This window comes from Chiloscyllium plagiosum, unplaced genomic scaffold, assembly GCF_037043375.1.
Source record: "Chiloscyllium plagiosum isolate Xiang-an unplaced genomic scaffold, Cpla_swu_hap1 HiC_scaffold_25, whole genome shotgun sequence".
Lineage (NCBI taxonomy): Eukaryota > Metazoa > Chordata > Chondrichthyes > Orectolobiformes > Hemiscylliidae > Chiloscyllium > Chiloscyllium plagiosum.
In genome coordinates, this window is record NW_028270163.1 from 31246939 (window position 1) to 31267388 (window position 20450).

Sequence of the window (20450 nt, forward strand, 5' to 3'; positions counted from 1 at the left end):
CCAGTGACTCTTCATCAGGACTGATTGTAGCTTGAGAAAGGTATTTATGTTGTGGGGTGGGGGGGGGAGGGGGAAAGGAGTAAATGATAGGTAGAGATGGAGTCCAGAGAGTTATCATAGAGTTATAGAGATGTACAGCACAGAAACAGACCCTTCAGCCCAACTCGTCCATGCTGACCAGATATCCCAACCCAATCTAGTCCCACCTGCTAGCACCTGGCCCATATCCCTCCAAACCCCTTCTATTCATATACCCATCCAGATGCCTTTTAAATGTTGCAATTGTACTAGCCTCCACCACTTCCTCTGGCAGCTCATTCCATACATGTGCCACCCACTGAGTGAAACGTTGTCTCTTAGGTCTCTTTTATATCTTTCCCCTCTCACCCTAAACCTATTGGGCAGATGAAGGAATGGGTAAAGGTCAGCCTGGGTGAATCAGTAGCTGCTAATGGGGACTATTGGTAGCTGATAATGGACTGTTTGTGGTAGCAGGCTATGTGATGACAAGGCCTCATGTGTGGGGGTTGGGTATGGGCATGGGAGAGATGCTCAGGCCCTAAAATTATTGAACTCGATACTAAGTCCTGAAAGCTGTAGAGTTCTCAAGTGGAAAATGAAGTGCTGAGCTTCAATGGAGCACTGCAGCAAGCCTGAGACAGAAGAACACAGTGGTATGTTGAAATGACAAGAAATCGGAAGCTCAGGATTATTTTTGCAGATAGAACGTCAATATTCTGTAAAGCAGTCATCCTGTCTGCTCTTTGTCTCCACAGTGTAGAGAAGATTACATTGTGGGCAGTGAATACAGTAGACTAGATTGAGTAAAGTGCAAGTAAAGCACTGATTCACCTGGAAGGTGTAGCTGGCGCCTTGGAAAGCGAGGGTGGTGGAAGCAAATGGGTAAGTGTTACACCTTCTGTTGTTGCCTTTTCTGGTCCACTCTTCCTGCACTCCCAATACCCCCACGGCACCTTCCCATGCAACAGAAGCTCCCTCGTGGGGAGGCAAATGCCAACAAAAGGAAACTCGATTCCTGATGTCCCTAATGAATTTTGTACCTGCTTGTGACCCAACATAACTAATGCTGGCATTAGAGCAATGTTCTCTATTGCTAGATAGCCTCAGCAATGGTGAAGTGAATGCTATAAGCTGAAGCAGGTATTGATGAAAATGTCTGACCATCAGAAGTCAACCATTTTACTCTTTCTTTCCCTCATCTATGCTGTATGCTGCTCACTGCAGCAGATCAGATATTATTGACTCCTCAAATCGGTGGGCAATGGAATTGCCTTTGGGGCTACTTCTTTACGTATGTTATTTGGAGGTAGATGAGGTGGAGGTGGACTTCAGGAAAACATGATGATCAGTTAACATCAGAGGTAGACACTCAGTATGCAATAAAGTTTTACATTCTTTTAGAAAGTTGCGGTGGACATAATTGCAATGCATAACCAAAAATAAAAAGAGAACTTAACATCACCGATGTCGCAACCTGTGCGACTACACAGCAGCACTTCTAATGAATGTGACTATATTATCCAAAATATCTCTTGTATCAGGCATTGATGTTGATTCAAAGAAAATTGAAATGAGGCTGCAAAATGAGGAGTTTGGGAAGCTCTCTAATTCTAGGTAGACACAATCTGAGGGCAGACGCTTGGTTTTCCTGAATATTATGCCATTTGTTGTGCTCTTGAAAGCTCCAGGCTGAAGACAGCAGCATCATTGCTGTCCAGTCTGCCCTTATGCAGAGGAATTCTAGTTCAAAGTCTTGTGCTGGTAATGGAACCATTGCAGTGACTCATCTGGGCCACTTGGTTGCAGGTCTGGTGCCAATTGAAAATCTGTTCCATAACAGAGGGGGACAATATGTCTGGTATGCTTGATGTCATGTCATGGCTGAGGTAATGACGCTCACCAGGCCGCTCACGCTCAGTCAATAGCTGTTCCAGATGCATCATCTCCCTATTCCTGTGTAGCCTGTTTCTAACTACCGCCATTTGTTAAGACATTGCAAACAAAAACATCAAAGTACTCCAACCGCCACTTGGCCAGTGCTTGTAAAGTCTATGCGTCACATGGAAAACCATCAATTGGAGACGCCTGCCCTAGAAGATGGATTCACTGCCTATTTCATCACTGTTAATGTAGAGTCATAGATTCATAGAGATGTACAGCATGGAAACAGACACTTCAGTCCAACCCGTCCATGCTGACCAGATATCCCAACCCAATCTAGTCCCACATTCCAGCACCCAGCCCATAAAACTCCAAATCCTTCCTATTCATATACTCATCCAAATGCCTTTTAAATGTTGCAATTGTACCAGCCTCCACCATTTCCTCTGGCAGCTCATTCCATACACGTACCACCCACTGTGTGAAAACGTTGCCTCTTAGGTACCTTTTATATCTTTCCCCTCTCACCCTAAATCTATGCCCTCTAGTTCTGGACTCCCCTACCCCAGGGAAAAACTTTGTCTATTTATCCTATCCATGCCACTCATACTTTTGTAAACCTCTATAAGGTCACCCCTCAGCCTCCGATCCTCCAGGGAAAGCAGCCCTAGCCTGTTCAGCCTCTCCCTGTAGCTCAAATCCTCCAACCAAGGCAACATCCTTGTAAATCTTTTCTGACCCCTTTCAAGTTTCACAACATCTTTCCGATAGGAAGGAGACCAGAATTGCATGCAATATTCCAACAGTGGCCTCACCAATGTCGTGTACAGCTGCAACATGACCTCCCAACTGCTGTACTCAATACTCTGACCAATAAGGAAAAGCATACCAAACACCTTCTTCACTATCCTATCTACCTGAGACTCCACGTTCAAGGATATATGAACCTGCACTCCAAGGTCTCTTTGTTCAGCAACACTCCATAGGACCTTACCATTAAGTGTATAAGTCTTGCTAAGATTTGCTTTCCCAAAATGCAGCATCTCGCATTTATCTGAATTAAACTCCATCTGCCACTTCTCAGCCCATTGGCCCATCTGATCAAGATCCTGTTGTAATCTGAGGTAACCCTCTTCGTTGTCCTCTACACCTCCAATTTTGGTGTCATCTGCAAACTTACTAACTATACCTCTTATGCTCACATCCAAATCATTTATATGAATGACAAAAAGTAAAGCACCCAACACCGATCCTTGTGGCACTCCACTGGTCACAGGCCTCCAGTCTGAAAAACAACCCTCCACCACCATCCTCTGTCTTCTACCTTTGAGCCACTTCTGTATCCAAATGGTTATTTCGTGAGATCTAACCTTACTAACCAGTCTCCCATGAGGAACCTTGTCAAATGCCTTACTGAAGTCCATATAGATCACATCTATTCCTCTGCCCTCATCAATCCTCTTTGTTATTTTTTCAAAAAACCTCAATCAAGTTGTGAGACATGATTTCCCATGCACAAAGTCATGTTGACTATCTCTAATCAGTCCTTGCTTTTCCAAATACATGTGCATCCTGCCTCTCAGGATTCCCTCTGACAACTGCCCACCACCGACGTCAGGCTCACTGGTCTATAGTTCCCTGGCTTGTCCTTACCACACTTCTTAAACAGTGGCACAACGTTAGCCAACCTCCAGTCTTCCGACACCTCACCTGTGACTATTGATGATACAAATATCTCAGCAAGAGGCCCAGCAATCACTTCTCTAGCTTAGTATCTCCCCCATTTTCTGCGGCTCCACACAAAGGCTGCCTTGTTGATCCTTGAGGGTCCCTATTCTCTCCCTTGTTACCCTTTTGTCCTTAATGTATTTGTAAAAACTCTTTGAATTTTCCTTAATTGTATTTGCCAAAGCTATCTCATGTCCCCTTTTTTCCCTCCTAAGTATATTCCTACTGCCTTTATACTCTTCTAAGGATTCAGTTGATCTATCCTGTCTATACCTGACATATGCTTCCTTCTTTTTCTTAACCAAACCCTCAATTTCTTTAGTCATCCAGCATACCTTATACCTACCAGCCTTTCCTTTCACCCTGACAGGAATATACTTTCTCTGGATTCTCGTTATCTTATTTCTGAAGGCTTCCAATTTTCTAGCCGTTCCTTTACCTGCGAAAATCTGCCCCCAATCAGCTTTCGAAAGTTCTTGCCTAATACCGTCAAAATTGGCCTTTCTCCAATTTAGAAGTTCAACTTTTAGATCTGCTGTATCCTTTTCCATCACTATTTTAAATCTAATAGAATATAGTCGCTGGCCCCAAAGTGCTCCCCCACTGACACTTCAGTCACCTGCCCTGCTTTACTTCCCAAGAGTAGGTCAAGTTTTGCAGCTTCTCTAGTAGGTACATCCACATACTGAATCAGAAAATGTTCTTGTACACAAAGTTTGGGAGAAGATTTGTAGCTCGGGTGCTCGTTGTTGTAGTTCTGTTCGCCGAGCTGGGAATTTGTGTTGCAGACGTTTCGTCCCCTGTCTAGGTGACATCCTCAGTGCTTGGGACCCTCCTGTGAAGCGCTTCTGTGATGTTTCCTCCGGCATTTATAGTGATTTGTACCTGCCGCTTCCGGTTGTCAGTTCCAGCTGTCCGCTGCAGTAGCCGGTATATTGGGTCCAGGTCGATGTGCTTATTGATTGAATCTGTAGATGAGTGCCAAGTCTCTAGGAATTCCCTGGCTGTTCTCTGTTTGGCTTGTCCTATAATAGTAGTGTTGTCCCAGTCAAACGCATGTTGCTTGTCATCTGAGTGTGTGGCTACTCGGGATATCTGGTCATGTTGTTTCGTGGCTAGTTGGTGTTCATGGATGAGGACCGTTAGCTGTCTTCCTTTTTGTCCTATGTCGTGTTTTGTGCAGTCCTTGCATGGGATTTTGTACACTACATTGGTTTTGCTCATGCTGGGTATCGGGTCCTTCGTCCTGGTGAGTTGTTGTCTGAGAGTGGCTGTTGGTTTGTGTGCTGTTATGAATCTTAGTGGTCCTACAGGAAAGCTACACACACAGACCAAGTCCTAAACTACAAAAGCAACCACCCCAGCACACACAAAAGAAGTTGCATCAAGACACTGTTTAAAAGGGCCACAACACACTGCAGTACACCAGAACTGCAAAAAGAAGAAGAAGAACACCTATACAATGTATTAGCCAAAAACGGATACCCCCGCAATTTCATCAACAGATGCCTAAGGGAAAGACAATGGAATGAGGACATGCCACAACCCAAAGGACTAGCCACACTACCATACATCAAAAACATTTCTGAACTGACAGTCAGACTACTGCGACCACTAGGACTCATAACAGCACACAGACCAACAGCCACTGTCAGACAACAACTCATCAGGACGAAGGACCCGATACCCAGCATGAGCAAAACCAATGTAGTGTACAAAATCCCATGCAAGGACTGCACAAAACACTACATAGGACAAACAGGAGGACAGCTAACGGTCCGCATCCATGAACACCAACTAGCCACAAAACGGCATGACCAGCTATCCTTAGTAGCCACACACTCAGATGACAAGCAACATGAGTTCGACTGGGACAACACTACTATTATAGGACAAGCCAAACAGAGAACAGCCAGGGAATTCCTAGAGACATGGCACTCATCCACAGATTCAATCAATAAGCACATCGACCTGGACCCAATATACCGGCCACTGCAGCGGACAGCTGGAACTGACAACCGGAAGCGGCAGGTACAAATCACTATAAATGCCGGAGGAAACATCACAGAAGCGCTTCACAGGAGGGTCCCAAGCACTGAGGATGTCACTTAGACAGGGGACGAAACATCTGCAACACAAATTCCCAGTTCTTGTACACACTTAACAAATTCCTCTCCATCTAGACCCTTAACACTATGGCAGTCCCAGTCTATGTTTGGAAAGTTAAAATCCCCTACCATAACTACCCTATTATTCTTACAGATAGCTGAGATCTCCTTACAAGTTTGTTTCTCAATTTCCCTCTGACTATTAGGGGGTCTATAGTACAATCCCTATAATGTGATCATCTCTTTCTTATTTCTCAGTTCCACCCAAATAACGTCCCTGGAATATCCTCCCTCAGCACAGCTGTAATGCTATCCCTTATCAAAAAAGCCACTCCCCGTCGTCTCTTGCTTCCCTTTCTATCCTTCCTGTAGCATTTCTATCCTGGAATATTAAACTGCCAGTCCTGCCCATCCCTGAGCCATGTTTCTGTAATTGTTATGATATCCCAGTCCCATGTTTCTAACCATGACCTGAGTCAATCTGCCTTCCCTGTTAGGCCCCTTGCATTGAAATAAATGCAGTTTAATTTAATAGTCCTTCCTTGTCCTGCCTGCCTTGACTGTTTGTCTCGCTTCTGTTCTCAACTGTATCAGTCTCAGATTGATCTCTTTCCTAACTATCTATCTCCCCCCCCACCCCCCCACCTTACTAGTTTAAATCCTCCGGAGCAGCTCCAACAAAGCTCCCTGCCAGTATATTATTCCCTTTCCAATTTAAATGCAATCCATCCTTCTTGTATAGGTCACTTCTACCCCAAAAGAGATTCCAATGATCTAAAAATGTGAATCCTTCCCCATACACCAGCTCCTCAGCCATGCATTCATCTGCTCTATCCTCTTATTGAGCCAGTCTCAATACCAGAAACTTGGCTGTTCATGCTACATTCCCCAGTGAATTGATCACCCCCTACATTTTCCAAAATAGCACACTTGTTTGAAATGGGTAAAGCCACAGAAGGCTCTTGCACTAGCTGCCTACCTCTCTTACCTTTCCTGGAATTAACCCATCTATGTGACTGTATCTGAGATTTTCCCCCCTTCCTATAACTGCCATCCATCACATACTGTTGCTGTTGCAAATTCCTCATTGCTTCTAACTATCTCTCCAACTGATCCATTCGATCTGATAGGATTCATAACCAACAGCATTTATTGCAGATATAATCTGCAGTAACCCTTAAACTCTTTTTAAGCTCCCACATCTTACAAGAAGCGCATCACACTCTACTAAAGGCCATTTTTGCTCCTTCACAATCTACAGACCCAGAAAATAACATCATCCTATTCCTCTACAAATCACTGCCCCAGGTTAAATTAATAATTATGGCTTATATTTTAAGTTTAATCAAGAGGCATAGCTCAAAAAACATATAATCAAGAATGAACCCACTCTACTCACTACTGCAAACTTTCTGTAGGCCACACTTAAAAGCAATTCACTTATCTCTTTCTGTGCTGTGAACTTCACCCAAACAGTTCCTCCAAGATCAGTTGTGAATTTCACTGTTTGTTAATTTTCCCAGATGCACTCCGATGTCCAGCGTTACATGAATTCAAACAGCAAAGGCTGTAAGTGTGCAGGTACACTATCGTGTCAGTTTCTTACTCTCTCTCTCCTGCACTAAAAATTGCCATTTAATGGTCTCCTCTTTACTGACCATAACATGTGCATCTGTCCTTCCTCAAATATTACTCAATATAACTTTAGAGCAATCACTTGTAAGTCTAGCTGCTCTGTATATTGCAGTTGGTGTTGCATTAATTATCATTTCCACCTCTATTCTGAACTTTTCCCTCCTTTTCCCTTGAGAGAAATGATGCTGTTTCCTTCCAGTTACTACAAAACCTGCAAAAGTTTTTTTTTGCAGTGCCCTCCTTTTGCTTTCATGACAAATTCCAAGGAGAAGATTGACATTCCACCAGGAACTTGCTGTTAACATGCAAAATGCATGATTTCACAAAATAAGATGGAGTCGGTCACAGTGATCACAAGTGGCAGGAAACCAACCATTATTGAAAGTGTTAACTCCAGACCATTGTATAATTTAGATATGAATTGTTCACAGTTTAATTGAAAAATGTAGCTTTTTAATTATATCTTTTAAAAATAATGAGATTCTTTAGCACTGAAAGAGTTGATAATGAAGAGAGTTGATCTGGAAAATGCCAAATTGGAATTGTTATGATAGTGGTAAAAATGGACTATCAACTTTCAACTTTCAACAGGAAGGCAGATTACTACCTAAATGGAGTCAAGTTAGGTAAAGGGGCAGTACAACGAGATCTAGGTGTTCTTGTACATCAGTCAATGAAAGCAAGCATGCAGGTACAGCAGGCAGTGAAGAAAGCTAATAGCATGCTGGCCTTCATAACAAGAGGAATTGAGTATAGAAGCAAAGAGGTCCTTCTGCAGCTGTACAGGTCCCTGGTAAAACCGCTCCTGGAATATTGTGCTCAGTTTTGGTCTCCAAATGTGACAAAAGACATTCTGGCTATTGAGGGAGTGCAGCATAGGTTCACGAGGTCAATTCCCGGAATGGTGGGACTATCTTATGCTGAAAGATTGTAGCGACTGGGCTTGTATATGCTTGAGTTTAGAAGGCTGAGAGGGGATCTGATTGAGACGTATAAGATTATTAAAGGATTGGACACTTTGGAGGCAGGAAACATGTTTCCGCTGATGGGTGAGTCCCGAACCAGAGGACACCCTTTAAAAATAAGGGGTCGGCCACTTAGAACAGAGTTGAGGAGAAACTCCTTTACCCAGAGAGTGGTGGGTGAATGGAATGCTCTGCCCCAGAAGGCTGTGGAGGCCAAGTCTCTGGATACTTTCAATAAAGAGTTGGATAGAGCTCTTAAGGAGAGTGGAATCAAGGGTTATGGGGATAAGGCAGGAACAGGATACTGATTGAGATGATCAACCATGATCATAATGAAGGGTGGTGCTGGCTTGAAGGGCAGAATGGCCTACTCCTGCACCTATTGTTTATTGTCTATTGTCTATAACTTTCATTATCTAATTTCAATACCAGGGACATTTCATGGGTAAAAATATTTTTGAAAAAGGATGGCGACAAAACTAATTAAGTTGAGCTACATTCGTGAAAAAAATCAACAAACAAGAATTCATCTGATGCACTGAAACTTAAATCTGTTTCTTTGGTTGACTTATACCATTCTGGAAGTTTCACATACTGGATGAATGCTGCCTACAGATCATCCAACTTAAAAAAAATGAAGCTAGATTTGGGAATATATAAGTGGATGGTATTTCAGATACCAGAGAGTCTCTTGGGTAAAGAGAGAAGGAAAATTGACTGGTAGCAATAGAAGGAAGACCCCCCTCATTCTGTTTCTTTCAGCCCCTCAGAAACAGTATTTAAATAAAAATCCTCTTTCTTTCCCTCAAGGCAAGCTTGCAATTGGCACCTTAATTTTGATTCATACTATCTTTTGATTGAAGTGGAACATATTGTAGATTAAAAACAATTTAAAAATTTTTCTTGTGGCTAACCAAGAAGTGTTAAAAAGAGAATTGATTCAGTCCTCCTGAGAAGATTGTAACTATGTTTAATTAGTATGTTCTAGCTTGTTTGCAGAGAAATCAAACCCCCGATCATTTTTGTTTTGTTATTTAGGAAATACAGAGGATATATACAGCCACATCTATCTGTATTCTGAAGTAACATAAAAGGTAGAACTGGTCAACAAATCAATAGATGTGAGAGTTGTAACTTTAAAAGATTCAGACTATTGGTTATTAGAAGAAAGTGTTCTTTTGTTCAAAGTTCCTAGCAAAATGGTGGAGTATAGGTTTATAACAGGAAGAAAAATTAAGTGGCTTGTTTTACCTGGTCCTAAAATGAAACAAGCATTTGAACCCCAATGTTATCAGACAAATTGCTAAACAAGTTTGTCTGATCAATAGAACATAAAAGGGATCGTGGTATTAGTCAAAGCAGAGGAGATTGTTCATCTAAAATTCATCCCTCAAATCAACACAAGAATATTCTCATTGACTCATCTTTCATTTTATATGGAGATTTTTATGAGAGCTTCCTATCACAAAATTGCTAGCTACATTTGATGACACAACAATGACAACAATTCAAAAGTAATGCATTAGCTATGAGATGCTTAGAGATGACCTAGGGATATGAGAGATGCTAGGAAAAAGTGAGGACTCCAGATGCTGGAGGTCAGAGTCGAGAGTGTGGTGCTGAAAAAGCACAGCAGGTCAGGCAGCATCCGAGGAGCAGGAGAATTGACGTTTCATGCATAAGCCTTTCATCAGGATTCCTGATAAAGGGCTTATGTCCGAAACGTCGATTCTCCTGCTCCTTGGATGCTGCCTGACCATATGCTACAGATCTGATGCTACAGATTCCCAATGGAAGCTGTGAGTTCGAGCCCCTCATGATGGTATGTTGTGGTAGGATTAACACTGAAACACAGTATTAAGAAGTCTGGAGTTTAATAGCCAGTTATTAATGATCTCAATGGGGTTGGCATTAGAGTTGTTACAATGGAAAAACTCAGTCTGGGTATCTCATCATCATTATTTAGTGATTCCAGATATGTTTATGGCAATCCAATAACCTATATTGAAGAAGAATGAAGAATAACCAGTTAGGTATGATGTGGAAAGCTGGTAGCACCTGTAGAGACATGGTGGCGCAATGTTACAGTTCACTGAGGGAACTTGAGATACAGTGGCAACATACACTCTACATGCATGTTGTAGTCTGGAACAATGAATAGTGAAGATACAGGCTCCTATTGTTTTTCCATTATCGGGCTGACCAGGAACCTCTCCTGCTCTTACTGCCTGCCAATGATGTGTGTTGGAAGTTGATACTACTGTTGTAGAATAGTTCCCCAATATAAAACCAACAGCTCAGGCAAGAGGGTGGGAAATAAGAACAAAACATCTGTGTTGATAAGAATTGAAAACACATTGCAGCATAGGAGCAAATTACAGGTAAAATAGATTTGCAGAGCATTGTAAAATCTAACCTCTCTGGTGATGGTAGGATGCTGTAGAATATCATTACACTGTTTCTCAATACTTTCTTAAAATTGTTACATGCTGACTCCTTTGAAGTTAATTGGGGATAATAATTTAATGTTTTGTTTAAGAATATATTTTGTGATAGTCATTTCTTCTATTTTTAACATGTTACAGTATAGCAAGAACAATATAATATATAACACGATTATGCGTAGGCTGCATGTGCAAGCAGACAGCAATAGAGGGAAAGGGAATTCAGTGACCCATCCATTAACGTTTTATCGTGTGACACAGCAAACGTGGTAAGAGCCCTCATGCTCACTCAGCATCCATTAGGTATGCAGCAAGGGATAATAGCATGCATCACAGGTTAAAGATAAAGGCGACTACATAGGGCATTCAAACTACTTCATGCATTTACAATTTGTTTTTATTCTTTTCTGGCACGTGGGCGTCACTGGCTGGGACAGCATTTATTGCCCATCCCTAATTGCCTTCGAGAAGATGGTGAGCAGCCTTCATGAACTGCAACAGTTCATTTTGATGTATGTACACCCACAGTGCTATGAGGAAGATAGTGCAAGGATTTTTACCCAGTGACAGTGAAATTATTTTTTTTGGCAATATTGTTCCAAGTCAGAATTATGTGCATTTTGGAAGGGAATTTACAGGTAATGGTGTTTCCATTCATTTTATGGAATGAGCCTCTAGAGGAAGTGGTGGAGGCTGGTACAATTACAACATTTAAAGGTCACCTGGATGGGTGTATGAATAAGAAGGGTTTAGAGGGATATGTAAGGTCAGGCAGCATCCGAGGAGCAGGAAAATTGAAGTTTCGTTTATCAAACGCTCTTCAGCTTTTGCCTGAAACATCGATTTTCCTGCTCCTCAGATGCTGCCTGGTCTGCTGTGCTTTTCCAGAACCACTCTAATCTTGACTCTGATCTCCAGCATTGGCAGTACCCACTTCTGCTTAGAAGGATATGTGCCAGGGGCTAGCATATGGGACTAGGTTAATTTTGGATATCTGGTCGGCATGAACATGTTGGACTGAAGGGTCTGTTTTCGTGCTGCACATCTTTATGACTCTATGACTCCATTTGCATCTTTGTCCTTCTAATTTTTAGAGTTTGCAGAATTGGAAAGTGCTGGTGTAAGAGGCTTTATGAGTTGCTATAGTGAATCTTGCAGATGGCATTTGCTGTTTGTAAGGTAAGGTGGTGTAAGGTATGAATGTATAAGGTTTTGCGAGGGGCAGTCATCAAGCATGTGTTTTGTCATGGTTGTTGCAAGTTTCAGATCAGCCATAAATAGCAGAACACACTTGAGGGGCCAAATGGCCTCTTCTTGTTTATATTTTGTGTGGTCTTCTGGTCTTCTAAACTATGTGGAGCTGCACTCAGCAGGATGATGGAGAGTATCCCATCACATTCCTGACCTGTGTAAGCTAGATGGTGGTTTAACTTTGGGAATTGGAAGGTTCTTGGGAATATTGGAAATCCTTTCTTCACATCAAGGTCCTGACTTTCTTTTTTAATTTGTTCCCTTGTTTACCAACGTTCTTGTCATTCCCATGTCATGTAAGGGAGTGAGAAATTCCAACCTTTTAGGTGGAATCTTATAGGATGAGAGTGATGTGGGCTATAGTAGAATCAGGGGAGAAGCCTGGCAAGGTCCATTTTGATGTTGTGAGCATCTCGCTCCATCTTTTATGCTTTTGGTATGTGATATAGTGAATTTCTCATGAGGCCACGGTGAGAAATTATGGGGAATTATTGCTTGTTAAAGATCCATCATGTCTCATTAATATTTAGCTTTCTATTTTACTAAATGTGACAAACAAAGTAGACATTGAGAAAACCGGAGAGGGGAATTGCAGCAGTTACCTGGCTGATTTAGCTCATTGCTTGCTCCAAAAGGCCTCTATGTTGAATTATGGGCACTAACACCTTAGGGCACACTCCATGGGCATTGGATCACATCTTTGGGCATTGGCATCAGATATGTGCCAGCCTCTAAAAAACTTCAAGCACATTTCCAATCCACTTGCAAGACCCTTCTGTACTTCAATGGTCTACCTCAGGCTGCACTGGCAACTCTCATTGTAATGCTGCAGCAAAGACACTGTGCATTCAGGATCACATACATGGCTCATAGACTGGACCAGGTTGCAGCTCAGGGGTCTTCACTTGCTGACATAGCATTCACTCACTCTGACCTTACTCGGATGCTCAAAGTGTACATGCCCTACCATTCATTACCTTGCTCTGCCTCTTTGTACTTTGTCTCTTCGGCTGGAGATACTGGGCTCATATTACTTTTGCCTTGCTTTGTCGTTTAGCACAGAGACAAAGGCAAGAAGCTTGTCATGGTTAGCAGCAGGCCTCAGTCAGGTTAAGGAACTTAGTTTTTGGTTAGGGGACCCTGCACTTTAAGTCAAAGACACCCTCCAAAACCAGTTCAGGGGCTTGGACACAGTCAGTTAGTCACTCAGACCAGTCAGAGTACAAATGCTCTCCACATGAAGGGTGAGGAGCTGATTGTTGGGCAGCCCACCATCTATCGTGGGTCTTTCTGCCCTGTTGGGGCTGCTTTCCACCTGGAATGAGAAGAAAAGAAGGGATTACGGGAGGTGAAAGTGAGTGGATATGTCTTGCATGAGTGAGTAGAGAGCATGGGGTGCATGCAGGATTAGTGGTGTTGGATGGGTATCGGCAAGTGGGAAAGATGTTGCAAGTAAACGTAAGAGTGGTAGAACATGAATCGAGGTGGATATAGTGGCAGAGTGAGTGTGAGGCATCAAAAAGAAGATTGTTTAACTCACGTTGACCGAGTACCCTGTTGATGAGGGCGGTGTGCTTCCAGTGTCCATGGATCATGCCCTGAGATGGTGTGTGGTGACCAACTTGGAAACTTTTCATAACCTTTGGCGTGCTGAAGTTGCCAGCTCCCCATTCTGTCACCCATGGTGAGAATTCATGGCGTCTGAAAAGCTTCATATTAATGAGGTGAGACTTGCAGTTAATATGGTTGTTAACGAACGATAATCCCTTGTGCTGTTCAGTAAGATCGCTCTTTAACTTCCCAAACTTAGTTAAAAGATGGGCCTTGTTGGATTTCTCACATGATTCTAATATGTTCCTTACCATAGCCCGTGTTCTTCAAGCCCATGTAAGTTTCCTTGTTTTCTTTTTGTTTTTGCTCTTTTACACATTTACTTGGTCAAGAGATATAATGTAACCCAGCACTCTACGCTATTCCTTTGTCTGAAGCTGATAACATGACTGGTCTCAGCACGAGATGTCCCACTGCATATTCTCTCTCTGTGTCTCTTCCTCTCACTCCTCACTGTATTTCCTTCTCTGCATATTCTCGTTCTCGCTCCTTATGATGAGTAACTGAAGAATGCTCTTTATCTAGTCCAAGCCATTGACTGTGTATTATACAACATCCTACAGTCAGTACCTGCAGAGAGTGAATAATTTGCATTGCTGAAAACAGGAATAATGGTTGATTTTCTCCACCTTATTCCAGATTGTGTAGCTCATTTTATTGCAGTAACTTGTGGATTAAAATCATTTAATTTCATAAAAGCAAGAGTTGAATCTGAGAGTTTTTGGTCTACACAATTTGATTAGACGTTGCCTTTAAAGAGATCTTGCATTCATATGATGCCTTTCATATCTTTAGGACATCACAAAATGTTTACAAGCATAATGTTTACTCCCAGAGTGCTGATCCTATGGATTTTTAAACAAATATGTTTTATAGCTGGTGTTAACTGTATATAATTAATGTCAACTTTAACATTATTGATGTCATATTTTTGATAATGCTATCTTGATAGCAGAAGGTTTGGAGGAACTAACGTTGCTGAGAGTTGTGAGATTTATTGGTGCTGGTACAGATGATTGGTCTTCCTGTTACTGTTAACACTGATCATCTATCTGTGTCTAGGGTTTGTGTACAGTTGTGTTCCGCTGGCAGTCTCATTTTTCCATCAACTGTCGCACAGAGTGGGTCGTTTTTTTCTTGTATATTTCTAGTTCATTCTTGTTTTCATTGGAGACTTTTTATACATTCTGATTTTCCGAAAAATTAGTAAACTCCCGTGTTTACCTTATTATATCTTACACTACCCCGTGCTCTTTTGCATTGTTATAAAAAATGTCTGATTTATGTTTTTTATATGTATATTAATATCATTTATTTTTACCTTTAGATGGTTGAATTTTGAATAGGTAGCATATGAGTTGCTCAACGTAACTGAGGGGATTAATGATTAACTTGTAATATGTCTGTGGTTATGGTGACCTCTTTTAAAACACGTTAATGGAGTGATAGCTTTCAGAACTAATGGATGTTTGTGTATGTTTGGAGAATTTATGACCGAGTAAGGACTGGGGCTCCTATCAGAAACTTCTGGATTTGTTCTTTTTAAATTTAGGGGCAACACGCATAACCTGGAAAAAGAAGTGTTTTATTTTAGTTTCAATTTGGATCAATTCTATAGATGTCCTTGGCTGAAGATGAATATATGAACCTTTGTTCCAGAGAAAGGGAGATTTGTTAAAATAGATTACCTTAGAGTATCATAAAAAGTCCAGACCAAAAGTGTTGGAATGAATCTTGAAGAGGTTATTTGAAGCTGAGAACATTTAAAATCAAGTGTTTAAAAGCTTCAGGAAGAGGTTATTTGATTTTCTAGACTGAGTTGAAGTCACAGTTTAAATACATTTATCAAGGTATTAGAGAAAGGGATTCTTCTTTGGTCTGAGGACTGTAAAAGGGGTGATTTTGGGTACTGTACAAGGTTTTTGTTTTTGGATATGTAGAGGTGTGGCTCGGGATAAATGACTGTACATAAAGGACTGTATATTTCAAAATCTCTAACTTTTGTTATGTGTAAATTGTTTGACTTTCTTCTATCTTCATTTCTTTTGTGAAACAAGCTTCTGTTTTATTTTGAAAACCAAATCTGCAACATTGTATGCCTATGTTTCAGGGAGAGATCGCCTTGTTGGCACCAAAACAAAACACTGATTTATTAAACTAGATTTCAATCTGCGATCTGGCTTGTCCACTAGTAACATCAACTGGGGTTATAGCAAAATCCCGAGGTGAAGCATTGTCAAACGCTATGCAATATCATCACACCTTGTGTGGTGGCACTCCTTACTTATTTGCTCATAAATTTTTAATTCTTTTACCAAAGATTGCATGTACTATTCATCTTTTAACCATTATTATTGTACTCAATATCATAGACAGTCTTAATAATTGTCCATTTTTATTGCTTACTTTTTAAAATCCCTGTCTACATTCAATATTTTTTCCTTGTCACATAAAGGGCTCCGCATACTGCAATTCCTTTGTACTACTTTGTACACAGCCTGCACATTTCTTCAGGATTAGTGTTCTCAGTATTTTGTGTCAAATATGTTTAAGACAAGCAATTTGGCCTTACATGATATCATGACAATCACATGGAGTCCTGCATTTGCCAGGAATACGGTGGAATTTGCAAACTAAGTGTTTCAATGTTGCAGAAAAAAAGTTTTAGCTGCAGTTAAAATTTCAATTTTTCAACAAAACAAAGGAGCATCAAAATACCCTAAACATTTTGTATTGTTCCACTTGCATGTGGTGCCCATGGTCTTAACAATTTGAGTTTCTTCATCTTGTTGCACTAGTGTCAGCTCTGGTGCAGAAAATAATCCTGTGAGCATGATATATGTAGTCATTTCTGCACACCCCCCCACCCCCCACCACCGCCCCCCACCACCACCCACCCACAAAAATAAGTGGCTAAGTATCAGTTTTGGGAAGTTTCATGTAGGGTTTCCCTCTGTGAGCTTTAGTATCTCACACAATTCTCTGCTGCTTACCTCATTATGTATACACATTATGTATACACCTCATTATGTATACACCTCTGTTTCTATGGTTCTATTCTCATGTTATGATGGACTGACGAATGTCAGTAACAATCATAATACATTTGTGAGTTGAGGGTTGTGAGATCCCACACTCATCCCCAATAGATCTTAGAAGCAGCATTAGAAGCACTAATCATTTAGTGGAGCTGTCTTGTGGATAGTCATTGAGTTAGGACGGTCAGCAGCTCCCCCATCTCCCTTCAGTTCACAGCTCCTACTTTTGTACTCTGCTTCTATGTTTAAAACCCTGGTCATGTGTTAAAAATCACACAACACTAGGTTATAGTCCAACAGGTTTAATTGGAAGCACTAGCTTTCGGAGCGACGCTCCTTCATCAGCTGATAGTTGGGTCATGTGTGTATAGTTTTGATAGCCTTATCAAATTGTTCTACACTTTCAAATATGTGTGATGAAAGGTCAGTGACTTACAATATTAACTTTGTTTCTCTGTCGATAGATATTCTCTGACCTTCTAAATATTTCCAGCTTTTTCATGTTGTTCTGTTTTCCAGCAGTCACCATATTTTGCTTTTGATTTGTGGATGTGAACCATTGGGACTCTTTCAATATTCTTCTAAAATTGCACCATTTAGTTTACCTCTCCTTATTCTTCCTTACAAAAGGCATCACTTGCATCTCATTGCTACTGTTTTCCCCATTGAATGGTACTGCAGCCATTTATCATTCCAATACAATGTGTGTGTCAGAGATAGATCTTTCTATTCTTCCCAACCATTCATCAACATGAGGATCATCATTTCATAACATTTTGTATTTCCTTCTAGTTGCTTGAACACTCTTTGAAAGCCGATTTACTGATATCTCTGTGCCCACCTATTCATCTATTTAGCTCTCAGGTTCAGTCTATTTATGGGCACTCACTGATTCACCAGTACATGTTCAATCATGACAGTACTTGTGTGCTCTGATAATAACATCTAAAAAATTTGCTGATTGGTTATGAGATTGTGCACCAAATTTGAGGTTTCCTGTAATATTTAGTACACTCAACATCTGTATTCTGAACAACTGAGGAGGGAAAGGGAATGAACTAGTCAAGCACCAGTCTGACTTAATTTATGTATCTATACTTCACATTGTCAGTATGAAAAGGCAGATGAGAGACATAGAAAAATGACCATAATGCATTCTTCAATGCAATTCTAGATTAGGTTACACCCATATTCAGTGACTGAGAACCCCATATCAACATTTCTCATTCAAGCAAATTTTCAGGTCAAACAGTTAGAGTAATTCTTTTCCTGATTCTTTCACCCGTTGTTGTCATGCCACAACTAGTAATCCTAAGGTCTAACATTAAACTAGTGGATGTGATAATGTCAGAAAGTCTTTTGTTTTTCATGGTAATGTGTGTGGGTAGTGTGAATGTTGCATTATCCACCAGCAAATGTGTCTCCTGTTAAGTGTGTGATTAAATTAGAGTTTTCTGGATTTCTGGGTGCCCACTGTCTTATGATAAGGTTCAAGGAACCTTGTTTCCATTGTGGAAGTGCTGAAATACAATTATTCAATTGATGTTTGATCTGTTTGACTTCCTGCTGCCTGCAGTCACATTGATGAAAATTGGAAAAATATTATATTCTCACGTGGGCATAAGTTGAATATATTTCTCAACAAAGAATATGTTTTAAGTGCTAGACAGTTTGCCCAGCATCATGTTCTGAGGACATGAAGGTGATAAATAAAGACACTGTTGCCATGTACAATATACTTGTTTTTTTCTATGTTATTCACAGGTACAGTTACCACGAGAAAAAGAACAGTATTCAACAGAGATGTTACTAAAATACCAGTAGAGAAAGCTGAATCTATCTATATTTAATGACAGATCTTTTTTCACTATTCAATTGCTTCCCTAATATATATCAAATGCCTCCTTTAGAAGTGCAAAGTTGATTATTTTCCCAACTTAAATAACACTTAAATAATCTTAATTTTAATTCACTCAGAAGCTTTATTTAAAAATGGTTTAGATAAGTGATTTGTATTTACTGTAATATTTTACAGGTAGAATTGTAAAGAACACAACTATTAAAAGTCATAGTATAGTGTAGAGATTTTTCCCAACTTGTTCTTTAAAAGTTCAAAAATATCGTTTATTCATAACAATATCTTTGTATACATACATAGTCACTAAAAAGGTTTGGTTCCGTACAGTAGCATACAATTAAACAAAACAAATATTGGAGTTTGACAAACAAACCAAAGACTTTTCATATCTGTACAATATTATATTTACATATATTTGAGGCTTGTGGTAGTGGTGGTGTTGGGGGATGGTGCAGGGGGTTCTGATGACTGAATGGACATCCATTTAACTTTGTCAGGCAGCCCTTAGACAGTGGTCTTTGCCCAATGTGTCATGGCGGCAGATGTCCCAAGCTTTAATGCATCCGTCAGCCTTGGGATGTTCCAGCTTACAACACTCCATCGAGATCAACTCCTTGCTCTGGCAAACCAACAAGTTTTGAGCAGATCAAAAAGCGTCTTTCACCAAGTTGACAGTCCTACAGCCACATTCGATGTTTGTTTTCGATATTTGCTGTGATATTCCATCAATGACTTGCATGAGATACCTCAGAACCACCGTTACAAGATGGATACAACTATTCAACATTTGCAACATTTAAACTGTGTCCAGTGGGCAGGCATTTGAATGGGTTGTGATTCTGATCTACTGCATTTAAATCGACTGAGACAAATTCTTCTAAATTTGAACACTCAACAATCACAGCATAAAATTATTTGACTTCTGCATTTACTCAAAATTATTTTGAGTAATAATTATGAATTTATTCAAATTCTCATTCTCAAATGACACCAAATAAAATATGCTGAATTGGAAGCTGAAACACAGAAGAATACAAAACATACAAATTACATTATTAAATTCCTTTCGGGTGATGTTTCAGATTATTTATATTCATTATAAATGAGACCTTCACTGTGAATTTACCTAATCTATGTTTGCTTGATGGACTCCCAAGTGACTGACACTCAAGAGATTGACTTTCCTCCTGTTCTCATCAAACATGGCCAATTTCCCATCACCAAGCATAGTGCTTATTTCGCAGGGAATTAGCCTTATGCTCTTGATAAAATCAGGTGCTCTGAGTTTACAATTTGTGTCTTCTATTTGTAATATAAACATATTTTACATTTGCACAACTGAATAGCAATTAATTCATCATATAATTCCTTGACTACTCTGTAGTATTAACAGTACCGTAAGTAAATGTTTTGTGTAACTCATGTTAGAATATTAAATACTGATTTTCAGATAAGACTGTACCATATTTGTCAATTCGTATTGTTCCCTTAATATTCAGCATCAAGAAATTTAAAGAGATGCATCATCTTTTTATCATTCTCAAAAAGCACAAAATGTGGTGCACATGTAAAATTGCTAAATTTAATTAGAACAATTTTCCATATTTCAGCTTTACCAGAGACAGATGTTCCGGTTAGTTGCTGGATCATGCAGATTCAAAATGGACAAGAGAGGCAATCAAAAAACTAATCAAGCAAGTATTAACGGTTTGTTTTTGCCTTCAGTTGTGTTTAAAGACTGACAAAGACAACCTCTTTGCGTACATCCCTGAAAACTGATGGAGATTTGGGAGGAGATAGCATCACTTTCCACATATCTTTTGGAACTGGATTTGTGACAAATTACTGGAGGATAGACCCCTTTCAAAAAAAGGGGAGAAGTACAAGTTCAAACTTATAAGCCAATTACT

General features: G+C 40.3%; 1 long non-coding RNA gene across 1 annotated transcript in view; it reads left to right on the forward strand.

Annotated features, from left to right (window-relative positions):
• LOC148145312 (uncharacterized) overlaps window positions 1-20212 on the forward strand; it is a 92671-nt gene extending 72459 nt beyond the window's left edge. Inside the window, exon 3 of the long non-coding RNA XR_015761457.1 lies at window positions 20151-20212. This is a non-coding gene — a long non-coding RNA (uncharacterized LOC148145312). The remainder of the gene's footprint in view (window positions 1-20150) is intronic.
• Window positions 20213-20450: the final 238 nt, after the last annotated feature.